At 39.3% G+C, this 18,463-nt stretch overlaps 1 protein-coding gene across 5 annotated transcripts in view; it reads right to left on the bottom strand.

Annotated features, from left to right (window-relative positions):
* LOC134351641 (craniofacial development protein 2-like) overlaps positions 1 to 18,463 on the bottom strand; it is a 225,458-nt gene that overhangs the window by 135,480 nt on the left and 71,515 nt on the right. For all 5 annotated transcript variants that reach the window (XR_010019218.1, XR_010019217.1, XR_010019216.1 and 2 more), the window contains exon 3: positions 17,824 to 17,903. The gene's annotated coding sequence lies outside the window, so the exon portion shown is untranslated. The remainder of the gene's footprint in view (positions 1 to 17,823; positions 17,904 to 18,463) is intronic.

Below are 18,463 nucleotides of genomic sequence, written 5' to 3'. Positions count from 1 at the left end.
AGTAAGTGTAACATTGTTACTCAAGAATGGAAGGAGCATAAGCTCAGGGAAATGTACACTGGTTAGCCTTAAAATTGTTATCAACTAAACCCTGGAATTCTTTATAAAGAATCTGGTAACATGGCATTTGGAATATTATAATACTAGGCAATGTTCAAACAATTTTGTGAAAGAAAATTGTGATGACAAACCTAAAGTTTTTGATGATGTAGGTTGCAATGTCTTTAGTCAGGGCATCAAAGGTTATGGGGAGAAGGCAGGAGAGTGGCGTTGAGAGGGGTAATACATCAGCCATGATGGAATGGCAAAGCAGTCTTGTTGGGCCAAATAGCCTAATTCTGCTTCTATGTCTTATGGTCTTATAACCTTTAAGGGGCATCCAGAAGATGTGTTGCTTTGATTTTCAAAGAATTTGAAAAGGTACCAAACAAACAATGGCATATGAGATTGGTTTGAATACATGATTAGATAAAATAAAGTATCACAAAGTGGGAATAAACAGACATTTCAAAAGGTTGAAAGGCTGCAGAATTCAGAAATCTTCTCTCAGCTCTTCACAATTTAAGTTATTTTGCTGAAAACAGACTAAAACATATGCAAATTTCCTGATGATCCAAAGTGATCTGAGTAGGAAGTAAATTATTTGCCAAAGGTTATTGGAATGTTAAGTGAGTGGGCAAGAACTTGGCAGATGGAACATAATGTTTGAAAAATGAAGTTATTCAGTTTTGTATTCTGGAATCTTCCTAGTAAAAGATGGCTTTCAAGGGATCATGTTCATGAAAAGGAAGGGGTTAACACACAAGTGAGAAAAACAACTAGGAAAGCAAAATGTAAGTATTCTTTTATACAAGGATTTGAGAAACAAAAGTAAGATTTTACAGCAGATTGGTGAAACCACACTTGGAAAACTGTGTGACAGTTTGTTTTCTCCTTCTACTGAAGTACATACTGGCTTCAAAATTACAGCACAGGTTCACTAGATTGATTCCTGGATTGAGGGATTTGTTGAAGAAGAAGAGAATGAACATTACCCTATAATATTCATGAACAACACCGACAGATTAAGGGTGTCATGAACACAGGAACAGTTAGGAGAGAGGACTTGAAGGAAAAGATCAGCAATTATTCTTTTGAATGGAAGAAAAGGGTGGAACTGCAATATAGAGAATAGAAGCATAGAGCATGTAAACAAGCTCTTTGAACTAATGAAACAACACAAATAATTGAACGCCCATCTTTATCACTCCTGCACTGTTCCAATTTTATTCCCTCATTATTCCCATAAATCCTTCTAAACCCTACCACTCACCTATATACTAGGAAAAATTTATAATAGCTAACTAATGTGGAAGGAAATTGGAGCATAATCCACATAATCTCAGGGAATACATGCAAATTCCACACAGAGAGCACCAGAGGTCAGGATTGAACCTGAGTTACTGGAGCTATGAGGCAGCAGCTCTATTTTCCGTGTCACTGTGCCACCCCAAATATGTTCTAACCCATTTTTTGTTTTGCAAGTTCTGGACCGCACTTCAATATCATTCCTCCAATATACTCAGTGAATGATGACAGCAAGATTGACAGTCAAAAGGATCTCCCTTGCTATGAAATCGACAAAACATTGTTTCAAGTTCAGCATAGACCAGTCACACAATTCTCAACAGGAGCTATCAGGGACGAAGTCCATCCAGTGAGAGCAGCAAAAATGGAATCTTTCTATCATCATCTAATTTCAAGGTAGCAATCAGACATAATTTTGCGGCATATAGTGAAGAGCATGTGAAACAGAATAGTTTGCATGGAAGTAAGTAGAAGAGTGGGACTGATGGGAATATTCTGAGGGATGGATTTAGTTGGCTAAAAGTTTCAGGATGGTGTGAAATTTACCCCAGCTGCTATGGGAAAGCAAGGGAAGGGAAGGATTCTGGCTGAGATTTTTATGTTTTCCCTGGACACAAGTGAGGGTAACAGATGACAGGAGGACATTAAATGAGGACCCCACCCCCTTCCCTTTCAAGAAAAGCAGCAAGGAAGAACCTGATCACTTTGGACCTGTGAGTGTAACGTTAATGGTGGGAAGTCACGAGAAACAATTCTGCCAGATGATGATCACTTGGAAAGATAAAGACTGATCAGAGATAGCCAACTTGTGTAGATCCTGCCTGAATTCTTTGACGCGATAATAAAGTGCATTGATAAGGGCAGGACAAGACTCATGTTGACTTTAGTAAAGCAGTTGATAAGATCTCAAATGGGTGACTGTTTCAAAAGGTTAGGGCCCATAATATTCAGGGTAAATTGGCAAGCTAGATCTAAAATTATCCTGGCAATAGGAGGCAGAAACTCCACCACAGACAGTCTCAAGTTTGGCTACAGATAGAGGAGTTTAGGGCATGAGGCCAGCAACCTGCATCCTGTAAAAACTCCGAGCTACAGAAATGCCAAAAGAAGATCCAAAGACCTCATCCCTGGGAGAGGACAGAGATAATGGGCTATATCTGACAACTTGAAAGTCAGGCCCAAGATAGAGAACTCTGGCGAGCTGCTGTCAACAGCCTATGCCTCAGTCGGGGTGATGGGCTTAAGAAGAAGAATAGGAGGCAGAAGATGATGGTGGAGGGTTAGTTTTGCAATTGGATAGTGGTGTCACATGCTGTTCAATGCTGAAACACCTGCATTTGCAATCTATGTGAATACCTCAAATATGAATGTGGGAGGCATGATCAGCAAGTTTATGGACAAGAAGAAGCTTGGGAGAGATGTCAATAGGTAGTCTCAGGTTGCAGAGACATATCAATGTGTTGGTGAAATTGGCTGAAAAGTGGCAGATGACAATCCAGGCATGATACATTTTAGAAGTACTAATGAGGCTCAGACATATCCCATGAATGGTCAAGTCTTTTGAAGCGCTGAGGAGCAAAGGGACCTTGAAAGAGGTTAATAGGGATGAAAAACTTAAAATTATGAGGATTATAGAGAGGGTAGACTGCGAGAGACTTTTCCCCATAAGATAAAACTAGAGGACATAGATTTAGGATAAGGGGAAGATATTCAGAGGAGGTATGTGGGGGACCTTCTTCACAGAGAGAGTGGTATGTATCTGGAAAGCACAGCCTGAGAGATTGATTGAAGGTGGAATTCTGACAGCATTTAAAAAATATCTAGATAAGCATTTGAATTGCTAAGCATAGAAGGCTATGGCTAAGCAAGGCAAGTGCCTAGGTGTCTAAGTGATGGGTGGGGGGATTGATACAGAAGGGTTTCTGCTGGTTGGATGAATGAGATGTGCTGAATGGCTGTTTGCATAATGTAAGATTCTCAGACTCTGTCTATAATGAAACAGCTAACCAGGTAGCAAACCAGCTGCTTGAAAATGGCACACTTCCCAAATAAACAGCAGAAAGAGAAACTGAAGCAAGAAGGATAGATTTCAACAGTCACTTTACAGAGGCTGAAACGTAGACCAGCAATAAAAGAATACTGGTTAGTTTGCAGGCCATAACAAATATACATATTGAATGGATACAGATATTTCAGTCATAACAAGTGAGCTTTGTCATAAGCTCTGTTGTTTATTAATCTCTGAAGTAAGTAAGCACTGTTACAGTTCTTAAGTCAGGTAAGAATCCTTTGGATCCAAACAGATTTTGGAAAATTTCCTTGCTTTGCCACCTCTACAAACATTGACAGCGTCATCCTGAATCAGTTCTATCAATTCTTTAACAGCAATCAAGCTGGCTTCCAGTCAGATCAGTATACTGAAGATGATTTTGTATCACTTCCATCAAATTTTCAGTGACACACAACACAGTCAATTATTGCTTAGCAACTTATTAAAAACTATACATCACAAGGATGGACCATGAACCACTTAGAGATCTTCTGAACATGGATGTGAAAAGTTCCCATAGTTTTTGGCTTTATAATATTTGTAATGAGAATAATCAATAAATAACTTCAGTGCTCTTCTTATTGGTTCACTGAGTTCTAAATATTCTGGAAAAGATGCAAAGGAGTTACATTTTTGAAGAAGCCAGGAATCCCTTAGGGAACATTTTGATTACTATATTGAGCTGCACATGTTATTGTGCACCAGAAGTTATTGTGTAATTTCTTCCATTATAATGTGAACTCTGTTAGTCTTATGTAACTTCAGGCCAATATTATATTTAAAACAGGTTTCTAGAGGGAAGGATAGTTAGATAAAGCCCATTAACTATATTTTGCTCAAGATCTGTTCCTTGAAATAAAAGCTCAAATGATAAACAACAATATTATTACCTTAGAAACTTATTATCTCTAAAACTGCCACACATTTTGGGCATACATCATGAAATCTGATATGTGAATAGCTGTGTATGCATGTTAAATTATATTCACTATCAATTTCAAGTAACTGATGAGCAAGGATGTACAAATTTAGATGATTACTTGTGCTAATACTGAATATTCCAATTAAGTCTCTTAGGAACATCATGGACAGCTTTCATCATTCTTAGAATTGGCTCTTTGTGAGCCAAGTTAATTTTATTGCAATTTTAAAAATAATTATTTCAAGACTAAAGAAATAAAATCCAGAAAAATAGTAATGGATAGCTGAAAATCAGGATTAAAGTATTAGTTGAAATCTTAATAAAAGCAACATACAGCACCAAACAGAATTACTGTTTCAACTACTATAGTAAAGGAGTTGGAGCAGATTTTTAAATATTTGAGAGATGTTTGTATCTATTCATAAACAAACCATAATAATCAGGTGCTATGATACATAGACTGAGAGGGAGCTTTGAAAGGGTTACACAGACAAAGACTAATGCAAAAAGATCTGTGGTGAATCAAATAATTAAGAGAGGAAATAGTTAACTTGAAATCCTGCTTCATTTACAGTGACCCTAGAAGAATGAGGATTTTGGCACAATACAAGGAACTCCAAGTGCAGCCAAGAAAGATGAGTAAAATAAGCTCAATCATGCCAAAACACAGGCTCAGTAAAGCTTAACAGAATATTTTTTCTGTTTTCTTGTCAACTGTCACCACTCCCTTCCTGAAGGTGTTCAGTCCTGCAGGGTTATACTGAAGTGGATATTGGGTGACCTCCAGGCACTTGCTAAAGTGGTCTTTATCCGCGTCCACAGTAGTTCTGTCTAGGCAAGCCTAAATCTAAACCTAATCAGAAAACACAACAAGATAGCGCCACAACTCCTGTACAACTCTATAACCAATCACTTAAAAATTATAAAGTGAGCAGCACAAGGAATGAGAAGGATGGTCAACCAAAGATTAGGAATTAAAAATGAAAGAATGATTGAAAAAAAAAGATAGAAAAGTACTTCATAAATTCACCAATAACTAACAGAGGAATAACACCTCAAATCTGTAGTATTGCATTTAATTTTCAGTGCCAAGGGTCTTACTCCAGAATGTACATACTGCACAAATGCTGCAATCTTGGGCAATGCATTCCATTAAAAAATACAATACACCAAATCTTTCTGGTTGTGTCTGATGGTTCAAACATGATTTGTAGCCTCACTGCATAAGTAACATAAACCTCACCAGTGTTTTCAGATCAAAACTTGGGCTAAATTACATGTTCCAAATTAAAAAGTAGTCACAAAGGAAGCTTTCTGAAAACCAAGTAGGAATATTGAATGAGTTGTGGAATTTTAATTTTAATTGTATTACTCATAAATTCTGTTGGTACTGAATTACATCATCCCACCTGAAAATAATGACACAGTTTATCTATTTCTAACAGATGACAGTAAAGGGTTAACATAAAATTGGGAAGACGATAGAGAAAGTTGAGCATTGGGTCATTTGTATAACAGCGAAAGCAAACTGACTTCTGCATTTTCATATGCTACAACAAAAACATATTAAAATTGTTGACTGAAAAGTACTTCAGGTCAGATGTGAAATGCAAATTCTATTCTTCTTCTCAACAACCAAGCATAAACAAGCCATCAGCATTCCTTCATCCATAATTATACTCTACAGCACAATAAATAAAAACTGTACATATTCTGACCTATCAGATGATTGAGTGTGAATTGTTTCAAACTTTAGATGTGCCACAATTGTGTGTCTACTGCACATCTTTCAAGTGTCTGAACTTCTTTGCTAAATTTGGGGCTGATGGTCTTTGCAGATACACAAAACTGAATAAATTGTAAAACCACTGTTATGACAAAGGCTACCTGAAACAAACTTGCAATCTCGTCCCTTAAACTAGCGTGAAAAACAAGTTCCATCACTAACACAAGAGATTCTGCAAATGCTGGAAATCCAGAACAACACACACAGAATGCTGGAAGAACTCAGCAGGTCAGGCAGCATCTGTGGAAGTGAATAAACAATTGATGTTTCGGACCAAGACTTTTCATCAGGACCGGAAAGGAAGGGGAAAGGTAGAAGAATAAAAAGTTGGGGAGAGGGGAAGGAGGACTAGCTACATGATGACAGGTTAAGCCAGGTGGATGGAAAAGGTAAAGGGCTGGAGAAGAATTAATCTGCTAGAAGGGGAGAAAGGGAAGAAAGAGAGGCATCAGGGGGAGGTGTTAGGCAGGTGAGGAGAAGGTGAAAGGCTAAAGTCTGGAATAGAAGAAGAAAGAAGGGGAGGTTTTTTTTTAAACAGGAAGGAGAAATCAATGTTCATATCATCGGATTGAAGGCTACCTGGATGGAATATTAGATGTTGATTCTCCACCCTGAGGGTGGCCTCATCATGGCACAAGAGGCGGCTATGGACTGACATATTGGAACAGGAATGGGAATCAGAATTAAAATGGTTGGCCACCAAGAAATTCCGCTTTTGGTGAATAGAGTGGAGGTGCTTGACAAAGCGTTTGCTCAATTTATGTCAGGTCTCACCAATATAGAGGAGTACTCATCAGGAGCACCAGATACAACAGATGACCTTAACAGATTCACAGGTGAAGCCATCACTGTTCCATTACTGCCTTGTTACAAATAAGATTGATAAAGTTGAGGACTGACAATCTGAGTGAATCTTTTGGAACACATTTTTGTTAACAATTTCCCTTTGAATGCAAAATGCGTAATTACTTTCCTCTGAGAGTCAATTATCTGAATTGACCTTATTCCACTGTGAGAAAGAACAGAAAGGTTCTCACAACTTTGAAAACACATTTGTTTTGATTTACTGTTATAGTCGTATGTGATTGGTATAAATTTTAAGGAACTTCTTATATGTATTAAAACTTCCATTAAAGGTACAATGCAAGGGTGGCCCGCGTGGTTTGGTCTATGTCCAGGTTAGGGTTTAGGGACAGGGATGTAGGAGGATTAGAGGTCTGGCCAGAGTCCAAGCCTCGGCTTCGAGTTTGAAGTCCAGCAACATGGATGTAGAACATCTGTGGTTGGTTTGGAAGTCTGGAAGTTGAGGCCCAATGGCCAGAGCCAAGTCTGTGAATCCGCTGGAGAAGTCGAAGGCTCAGTGTCTGTGAGTCCGAGTCCACGGAAGGCTGAAAACAGCCTGCCCTGGGGTTAGAAGACTGTGTATGTGTGGTGGGAGGAACGGGATTTGTTTTGTTATTATTTTGTCGCTTGTTGTGTTTTGTTCTGCCAAGCATTGTGGGCATGCTATGTTAGCGCTGGAATGCGTGGCGACACTTGGGTGTGTAGGTTGTAAATGCCAACAACACACTTCACTGTATGTTTCAATGTACATGTGATGCAAGTGTGAATCTGAATCTTAAATTTTCCACTTGAAATTACCCTATTTTGAGGGAGACTTAGGGGTAGGGGAAGGGTGGGGAAAGAGGTAGGGGTAAATGGAAGGGGGAATGGGGAGGGGGCAAGGAGGAAGGGTTGAGGGATGAGGGAGAGGGGAGGAGGGGATGGATGGAAAGGGAGAGGAGTGGGGAGGTGGGGGAAATTCCCAAAATCTCAAATCGATTGTCCTTCCACCTGTGGCTTTAAAAAAATAAGAGGATGAGTTTTGCATTCTAAGGAATTATTTAAATAATAAAACCTGAGTTGTTTCCAAAATTCTACACTTCTTCTAATATAGTACAGTATATCCAAATGAAACACTCATTAATCATTTACAGAGTACTTTATTTGACTCAAGACGAAGAAGTCAATTTTGACTAAAAGTAATCATTAACATTGTTAGGTCAAATGACTGATTAGCTCAGCCTAACACTGAGTGTAAGAATACTAAATTCAGAATTACATTTCAACATATCTTCAAGTTACAATCTAAAATTAAGAATTTCACAGGATTTATCCATGGAATAACAAATACTCACAATTTATTGGTTTAAATAGAATTAGAAAAGTGCAGTGCAGGTTCAAGTTAATATTTGAGTTGAATACATATGTAGCAGTGAACTACCTAGATGAGGAAGTTTCCAGCTTCAAGCTGAGCTAATTAATTTCAGCAAGTTTGGCATTAATGGTGCTACAGGTTTAACATATAGTATAAACTAAGCTTACCATTATCCAATGAACTCCAGTATAAAAGTCACGTGCCTGAATAAGATCAGAATTGCTTCTAATATTCAAGATTGAGTGGCCAACTGACATGTAATATATTATTGCATATGACCGCTTCTGAAACGTGATAGAGAGACTTGTGAATCCAGTCACACTATGGATCAAATCAAGGTCTTCATAAGGAATTTGATGATTACTTGGAAATTCTGCAGCATGCTCTATCAATATAAAAGGTAGACTAGTTTTCATATGGAAACTTTAACATTAAAATGTTTCCAAGTGTTTTAAGTTCATGATCACTTATTTGTTGACAGGATTTTGATACTGATTACCTGGTCATATTTTTCGTCATTCTTAAATGCTCCTGAACTGAGCAAATATTAAATGTCAACCATATTGGGAGATCTGCTGTTACATATTGACCACTGTGGCTAAGGGTAGGAGATTTCCTTCCCTTAAGATGTCAGTATACTTAATGAAGTTTACAAATAGTAGTTTTATGGCCACCATGATCTGATGATTACCTGATACTCTCCAGTGATTTTGTTACTGCATTTATGTTCTCCGACTGCTGTGGTGAGATTTTAACTTGTGTATCTAGATTAAGGTGTGGGCCATAGTTTTTATTAGTCTGATATTATTTTGATCAATAGCATTTGGAGAATGCTCAGGGTGCCAACAGCTCTAAATAAGAGCAGTGATCAGTGAAGAGGTGTGGGCTCAGGTAGTTGCTGTTGCCTTTGCAACAAGGAAGGCTTTAAGATACTACCTCTTCAGATTTATCAGAATGTTGAATATTCATCAGTTTGGTGACTTCAGGATCAGAATCAGGTTTATTATCACCGGCATGTGACGTGAAATTTGTTAACTTAGCAGCAGCAGTTCATGCATTTATGCTATCTGCCATCACCATTAAACACTTCCAGATCAGGAAAAATATAACCAGATGCACAATTAAGATGCTTGTCTTCAATGACATGCCACTCTGCCAAACTCAGGAATACCATCATCAGTTACACCGCAATTATATGTTTTTGAAGTAACAAAGGCTATTCCAAATTATGAACATTAATTCAAGTGTGTCAACAGTGACTAGGAATGGTATTGAGACCACCTAAGTTAATTTTGCATGGTATTCATTTAAAGGAAAATCAATCTGAATAGGTGTCAAGGATTTGACTCAGATCCAGATGTGAAATATTGTACCTATCATCTCCACTTACAACCACACCCACTAACCTTTCAGACGTTTCATCCAGGGAGTCTTTGTGCGACATTAAGAAACTATTTGCGTAAGTAGTAATCAAGAAAATACACGCAGTGTTCCAAAATGTTTCAATGGATAACAAAACATGAGAGTAAAGCTTTTAATTTAACAATAACATCTGACCTTAACCAAGACTAAGAAAAAGATGAATGTGACAAATACAATATTCATTTGCAACATACACCTCATCAACTCTGGAGAACTCCCATCCACTGCCACCAAACTCATAGTTCTATTACCCTGTCTGCACGCTTCTATCACCTGGACTGTCCGGGTAGGCCCATTGTCTCTGCCTGCTCCTGCCCCATTGAACTTGTCCTCTTAGCTTGATTCGATTCTATCCCCCTTGGTTCAGTCCCTTCCACCTACATCCGTGACACCTCTCATGCCCGTGCTCTCCTCAGTAACTTTCAATTCCCTGGCCCTGACCACTGCGTTTTCACCATGGATGTTCAGCCTCTAAACACTACTATCCCCCATCAAGAAGGCCTCAAAGCTCTCCGATCCAACCAATTCCATCCTACCACTACCCTCCTCCATTTGGCAGACCTGGCCCTCACCCTCAACAATTTTTCCTTCGGCTCCCCACTTTCTCCAAACTCAAGGGTAGCCATGGACAGTTGCATGGGCCCCAGCTATGCCTGCCTCTTTACTGGCTATACAGAGCAGTCCATGTTTGAAGCCTTCCTTGCTAATACTCTCCAACTCTTCCTCCACTACATTGACAACTGCATTGGTGTTGCTTTATGCACCCATGCTGAGCTTGTCAATTTCAACAACTTTGTCTCCAACTTCCACCCTGTCCTTAAATTCACTTGGTCCATCTCTGACACCTCTTTCTCAATCTCTCGGTCTCCATCTGTGGAGACAAACAGTCAACCGACATTTTTTATAAACCTAGCAACATACATCAAAATTGCTGGTGAACGCAGCAGGCCAAGCAGCATCTATAGGAAGAGGCGCAGTTGACGTTTCAGGCCGAGACCCTTCGTCAGGACTAACTGAAGGAAGAGTGAGTAAGGGATTTGAAAGCTGGAGGGGGAGGGGGAGATGCAAAATGATAGGAGAAGACAGGAGGGGGAGGGATAGAGCCGAGAGCTGGACAGGTGATAGGCAAAAGGGGATACGAGAGGATCATGGGACAGGAGGTCCGGGAAGAAAGACGGGGGGGGGGGTGACCCAGAGGATGGGCAAGAGGTATATACAGAGGGACAGAGGGAGAAAAAGGAGAGTGAGAGAAAGAATGTGTGCATAAAAATGAGTAACAGCTGGGGTACGAGGGGGAGGTGGGGCCTAGCTCTCCTAGCTTCACTCTTCCTTCAGTTAGTCCTGACTTCACTCTTCCTTCAGTTAGTCCTGACCCCCCAGCTGTTACTCATTTTTATGCACACATTCTTTCTCTCACTCTCCTTTTTCTCCCTCTGTCCCTCTGTATATACCTCTTGCCCATCCTCTGGGTCACCCCCCCCCGTCTTTCTTCCCGGACCTCCTGTCCCATGATCCTCTCGTATCCCCTTTTGCCTATCACCTGTCCAGCTCTCGGCTCTATCCCTCCCCCTCCTGTCTTCTCCTATCATTTTGCATCTCCCCCTCCCCCTCCAGCTTTCAAATCCCTTACTCACTCTTCCTTCAGTTAGTCCTGACGAAGGGTCTCGGCCTGAAACGTCGACTGCGCCTCTTCCTATAGATGCTGCTTGGCCTGCTGCGTTCACCAGCAACTTTGATGTATGTTGCTTGAATTTCCAGCATCTGCAGAATTCCTGTTGTTTTTGTTTTTTTTTATAAACCTACTGTTTCCCATGGTTATCTTGACTATACCTCTTCCCTCCCTCACTCCTGTAAAATTGTTATTTCCTTTTAGTTCCTTCACCTCCACTGCATCTGTTCCCAGGACATACCTTTCTGTTCCAGAACATCAGAGATGCCCTCCTTCTTCAAAGGATGAGGTTACCCTCCTTCCACTATTGATGCTGCCTTCACCCGCATTCCTCCAGTTCCCGAACATCCACACCACACTCACCCTATCTTCCCATCACCATAACAGTGCTGGAGCTCCTCGTGTCCTTACCTACTACCTCGTCAGCCTCCACATCCAACACATCATCCTCCACAACTTCCACCATTTCCAAAGGGATCCTACCACTAAACATATCATTATCTCCTCCATCTCCAACCCCCACTTCCACAAGGATCACTCCCTCCACAATTCCCTTGTCCATTTGTCTCTCCCTACTAATTGGCCTCCTGGTATTTCTCCCTGCAAGCAGCCTAAGTGCTACACCCGCCCATACACCTCCTCCCTCACCTCCATTCAGGGCCTCAAACATCCTTCCAGGTGAGGCAACACTTCACCTGCGAATCTGCTGGGGTTGTCTATTGTGTCTGGTGCTCCAAATGCAGCCTCCTCTACATTGATGAGACCTGTTGTAATTCAGGGACAGCTTTGTTGAGCATTTCCGCTCCATTAGCCACAAGCAGAATTTCCTGGTGGCCAAACATTTTAATTCCGATTCCATTCCAGTTCCCACTTGTTGGTCCATGGCCTCATCTTGTACCAAGGTGAGGCCACTTTCAGGGTGTACCCTTATATTCCATCTGTGTAACGTCCAACTTGATGGCATGAATACTGATTTCTCCTTCTGGTTAAAAAAAATCCCCCCCTTTCCCCTCTTCCCTGCTCTGACCTTTTGCCTCTTCTCGCCTGCCTATCACTTCCCCCTGGGTCCCCTCCTCCTTCCCTTTCTCCTATGGTCCACTCTCCTCTCCTATCAGATTCCTTTTTCTCCAGCTCTTGACCTTCCTAGCCCACCTGGCTTCAACTATTACCTTCTAGTTAGCCTCCTTCCCTCCTCCCCCCCCCCCACCTCTTTATTCTTTTTTATTCTGGCATTTTCTTCCTTTCTTCTCAGTCCTGTAGAAGGGTCTTGGCCCAAAACATCGACTGTTTATTCATTTCCAATGAGGTTGCCTGGCCCGCTAAGCTCCCCCGGCATTCTGTGTGTGTTGCTTTATATTCCTGGATTGTTTTTAATTAAGCTTCTGGGAAATTTTTTTTTATTTTACAGTCAACGACAGTCATTTTGAAATAGATTCATTGTTTAACCTCAAGTGGAAATCAATGACACTAAATTGGAATTCATTAAATCATGATTAGGATTTTGGCTTGAAACATCAACAATCTCTTTCCTCCCACTGATGCTGTTCAATCTGCTGAGTTCTTCCAACAGATTGACTGTTACTCCTCTTACATGGTTTCAATTGGTATAAGTAACCATTTAAATCAATGACTGTAGCCCACCAAACAAAACTACAATCAATTGAAGGATAAAAATAAAACTTCAGGTGCTAGAAGTCTAAAAACAGAACGTAGTGGGAATGGAGGTTTAACTGCACAAATCAGATGTACTAGGCAGATAAGAATCACAAAATGTAAAGCTACTAATAGCTGCTTACTCTATTTTGAACTGTATTTCACAGACATTTAACAAGCATCGTCTTCTTTGATCAAATAAACTGTGATAGACAATTCAAACACCACATAGTAAATTATGGTGAGTTGGACGTTTCAGGCTTCTTCATAAATAACATAAATGTAGTTGGTTTTATGTAAATTATAGACATTAGACCGCTTTGTCCATAAGTTTAAAAAGTACACAAAGATTACTGAATATTGTAATCATACTTTCACAGTGTGGTAATGAATAGCATTAAAAGCGTACAAGATTGATAAGATTGAATGACTAGGAGTGGAGAGAGGACACTATTTCTGTCATTCATATGAAAAAAGTACATCGGTCTTCTAAATTTAAAAAAAATTATAGGAGCACGATTGTATGCACAAGTGAACTTTATTTAGGCACTTATAACCTGGAGATGGCTTGTATTAAGGATAGCAAAATTGTATCATCTATACCAGCAAAATTTTTAAGATAGTAGGACCAAGTAAAACATAGCAAAGCAGACTCTATATATTTTCCCTTTATCGTTCTTAGCCTTTGTTTTACAGCAGGAGGGCTTTAAAAAGAATAAAGATTTGCCTTTTTCTTCACTGGATTCAGAGTTTCACATCACATTTTAGTTGTATATAACAATTTTTTAGTGCAGGACAACCTTCACAAGGCTGAATGGAGATAGAACTTTATAAATAAACATTTCTAACACGAATTACATTTCCTCTTACAGGCTTATTTCAGCCAGTTACTATTATGCAAGATCGTAGCAGCTAGGAATTGCACTTTATGTCACAGGGCTATCACCATTCTGCCTTGCAGTCATAGGATTAGTGATCCGTTGTCTAATTAAGCAATTAAATAGCATGAAACTCAGAAGCTATGATTACAGGATTTCAGGTGGTGATTGGATGCACCAGCCAGAGTGACAGAGGGAAGGGAGCAGAAGCAGCATGCAATGGAGACCACAGGGTCCATACTCTCAGCCATGGTCACTTCCACACACATGAGTGTCTGACTTGTTTTGATCTCAAAATGACAGGCTGATCTCTTGATGCAACCTCTGCTGGCAGAAAATTCTCATCATGCAGTGAGAATACTTGGTTCCACTCGATCTGTTTAAAAACTCATTAATAATAGGACTGAAATAAAACATTAACAGAATTAAATAATACTTAATAAAGCACAAAGTTTAGAGCCTGGTCAGCCCATAATGCTAAGGTCCCGTGCATCTTCAGGGTTTTGGGTGCTTAAATTTGTATCAACAGGGGCAAATCAAACTTCATCCACCATAGCTACCCCTTGGCGTTTTCTCCTTCAATTTTCTGATTGCATACAATGTCCGTGTTGATTTACTGCAACCAGACTACATGCACTTACTCTCTCCTACCACAGTCATAATGATGCAAAAACATTCTCGCTGTACTTCTTCACAAAATTCATGAAAAGCCTTTCAAACTAAATTATACCAGAAAAAAATAACAAACTTCCCCTTGAACTTGTTTCAACCTGTTTCCCTCACAACCACCAACAAGTCACCATATACATCTACAAAATTATGAAACTGTTGGAAAAGAAATCTCACACAAAACAACCCTGTTATAAAGGTTGGTTTTAAGAAGTATTTGTTTAAAAAAAGGAATTTAGAGATTTAGGTGAAGCTAAAGGCATTATTACCAATGATGAAACCATCAAAATTTGGGATACTCTTGAGTCAAGAACTAGAGGACTGGAGATACCTCATAGGATAATTGGGTGGGAGGAAATAAGAGAGACAAGAGATCAGACAATTTGAAAGCACGAGGCAAAATTGATAATTAAAGTGCTATTTTTTCATTGGAAGCCGGTGTAAATTTGCAAAGACAGAAGTGATGGATAAACAGGACAAGACCAGCATGGATTAGGACAAGACCAGCAGACATTTGATTGGTATCTCGATTACTGAGGATTGAAGATCAGAAATTTCCTGAAGTAGTCATGTTTCAAGAAGCAACCAGAGCATTGCTGAGGGTTTCTGTAGCAAATAGTTTGAAGCAAGGACAACGTCAGGGTATTCCACTGAGATTGAATATGTAGATCAAAGCTCATTCAAGGATCAAATAAGACAACAAGGTTGCAAAGTCTGCCTGACAGAATAAAGGGATGAAATTGATGCCTGGGGAAAGGTGTTTATTTAAAATATATAGTTAGGTCTACCTAATATTTACTTGGAGGAAATTTTATTTATTCAGTATTAAGTATCTGACAAACCATTTTCTAGAAAGCAGTTGGAGAAAGTGGGATAAAAAGTGAAGAGTCAAGGTATGTCACTGAATGGCTGCAAAACATCCTGAAATAAAAGAGTTAATAGTTAGGCACCATAGTCCATATTTATACAAATATGAAGTGATGCAGGCAGAGTTAAGGGAATGAGGAATGAGATTTTAAAAAGCAGAACCTCAAAAAGCAATCTCAAAGAGTTACTCCCAGTGCCATGTGCTAACATGTGCAGAAGTAGGAAGAATCAATTAATAATGCAGTGAAGGGAAGTATTGTGAATCAGAGGCAGGGAACTTACTGGGGGCGGTGGGGGGGGGGAGGATTTCTGTGGAACAGGATTAACCTGCATTTGGAAAGGCAGGGATGAATCTGCAATAGTGAGCATGGCTTAGTAGGGGGAGATCCTATCTCACCAATGTGATTACATTTTACAAGGAGGTTACAAAATGTATCGATGGGGACAGTGTGCTTCCAAGGACGTCAGTAAGGCCATTGCCAAAATCCCACATAGAGGATTAGTCTCAAATGTTTGAACTCAAAGGATCCAGGACAAATAGGAAATCAGATCCAAATCTGGCTTGGTAATAGGAAGGTGTGGTGATGGTTGAGAGTTGATTTTGTGATTGGAAGCCTATGATCATATGGTTTTCCATTGGTATTGGTGCAAGGACTGTTCATTATAAATATTAATTATTTGGATAGGAATGTAGGAAGTATGATTATTATGTTTTGCAGTTGGCAAAATGGGCTGAGCAGTGGTAAATGGAATTTAGTCCAGGTAAGTGTAAGGTGATGCACTTTGGAAGGACAAATAAGGATATGCTCCCTAAGGACAGCTTCAGAGTACAGGGCAAGCTATTTTCAACTAAGATGCAGAGGGCTTTCATCATTCAGAGGCTGATGAATATTTGAAATTCTCTACTTTGGAGAGCTGTGGAAACTCAGTTGATGGGTTGATTCAAAATCGATTGCTGAGCATTAAGGAGACAAATATATGGTTAGTGCTGAAACTGGTGCTGAGGTGGCAAATCAGCCACAATCTTAACAAATTGGAATTGTAGGGTCAAAGAGCTGGATGAGCAATGTCTATTACTATTATTATATTAACTTGTGTGTCATCAGCATACATTTGGAAATTGACATGTATATTTGTAAGATGGTGTCCAGGGGTAGTAAATAGAGGAGAAAGAAGAGGAAGCCAGGCATAACTTACAGAGAAAAAAGGTGAAAATCCATTGCAATTGACTCTGTGGTTAAATGTGAATAAACACGGATGGAATCAGGTGAATGCAGTCATAATGCAGACGGTAAGGCCTTATGGATGGCTGAGTTGGTCAAATGTATCAAAATTAAATACCATTCAATAAATAGATCATATCACACCCATGTAGGAGACAGAAAGGGAAAATCAATGGGAAAATTTCCAACAAATGGCTTTGGGGAAAGATGGAAAGGGATTTTGGAGATAACTACATTTCCAAAAGTTTTAAAAGGATAAATTTTGGAATGTAGGAATGAAGGAACAAGTATGTGTTTTTGTTTTGAAGAAAGGAATGATAAGAGAAGATTTCGAGGAGAGGAACAATGCTTGTAAAAAGAGAACTGAACAGAAGTCCCAATATCGTACAAGGAAGTGTGTGAAGGGGTTGCTCAGATATTCAATGGGAGTTGATTTGGGAAGCTGCAAGTAGGTCTGGTGGGCAAGATGAGTTTAGGGGGTGCACAAATGTAAATGAGGAAGATAGTAGTTCAGGACAGGGATACTCTTTCTTCTCCCCCCACCCCCACCCCGGGTAGGATGAGAACAAGGAGGAAGTAGCAGAGATTACAGACTAAATGGTGACAATATCAAGCCTCTCATGCTTATCAGATTTGAAGAGAAGAAATCACTTTCAAAACACAAGAAAATCATGAAATTGGTAATGTTTCATTTTTGATGAGTTAACAGTCATTGAAAAGAAGCTCACAAAAAATTTGGAATAATCATTTGAAACTGCCTTATGCAGAAGCCATTTTGTACGAAGTGTCTCCAAAATAACTAAACACATGCTCAGTTTGTGAAAGCATTGCTTATGAAATAATATACTTTATAACTGAAATAGTCTCTTCTGCAAAGCAGCTAATATGCTTAAAAGGTACCATTAATTATTTTAGTCATCATTGTATCCTCAGGACTGTGCACTCTGTTGGTGGCAGCTTCCTGTAATACATCCTCTTGAAATGAACAGGTGAAGAGATCATACCCTCTATTAGAACAGTTTGTTTATCAACAAAGAATGCATTCCAATTATATGAATGAGATTTGCCTTGAAAGCTTCCAACTCAATACTGAAATATAGGTAAAACAAGACCAAACAGAGATACGGAAATAAATCTTACCTGGATTTACAGATGCATTTTGGATCAGTAGTTTCAATGGAAATATCAAATAAGAATAACATGCTCGTTTGAGTTCCAACCTGCAGGCAAAAGAGATATTACAAAATTGGTTAAATGAATATGTGTATATTTTGATTACAGGAAATGACAAATTGAATTACTTAATAATTTTAATTGATTTAATATGAATTCTTAGTTCTTTCAGTTTCAGCACCTGTACTTCTATCCAAAACATTTATTCAGCTCTGTCTCTCTTTTGAAATTTCCTTTTATCTATAGTAAGTTGTATGCTTAAGCCTGCCTGAGGCTATTTTGTTAGTTATTTCAATACAGTACTCACTGTACTTCTGAAAAAGCATTGATAACAAAATGATATATTAAAAGATAAGCAAGTTCTCTTTTTTCGCCATAATCTGTGAAGAGGGGAAAATGTTGTAAAGGTAGAATAACACCAGTCATCTCTCCAAGGATGTTATTTCCCTTTAAGTACAGTGCCTTGTTAAAAGTATTCAGCTCTCAACCCTTAGTTCACGTAAATGTGTATTACACAGGGATTTTGATCTGCTGAACTGAAAACTTCTATTTATAGATCACATGCTCCTTTTTTCCCCAACAGTAGCACCCCTCCCCATAAAAGGGA

Source organism: Mobula hypostoma, chromosome 9 (genome assembly GCF_963921235.1).
Source record: "Mobula hypostoma chromosome 9, sMobHyp1.1, whole genome shotgun sequence".
Classification (NCBI taxonomy): domain Eukaryota; kingdom Metazoa; phylum Chordata; class Chondrichthyes; order Myliobatiformes; family Myliobatidae; genus Mobula; species Mobula hypostoma.
The sequence above is the reverse complement of the archived record's forward strand: the minus strand, read 5'-3'. Positions and strand labels throughout refer to the sequence as shown.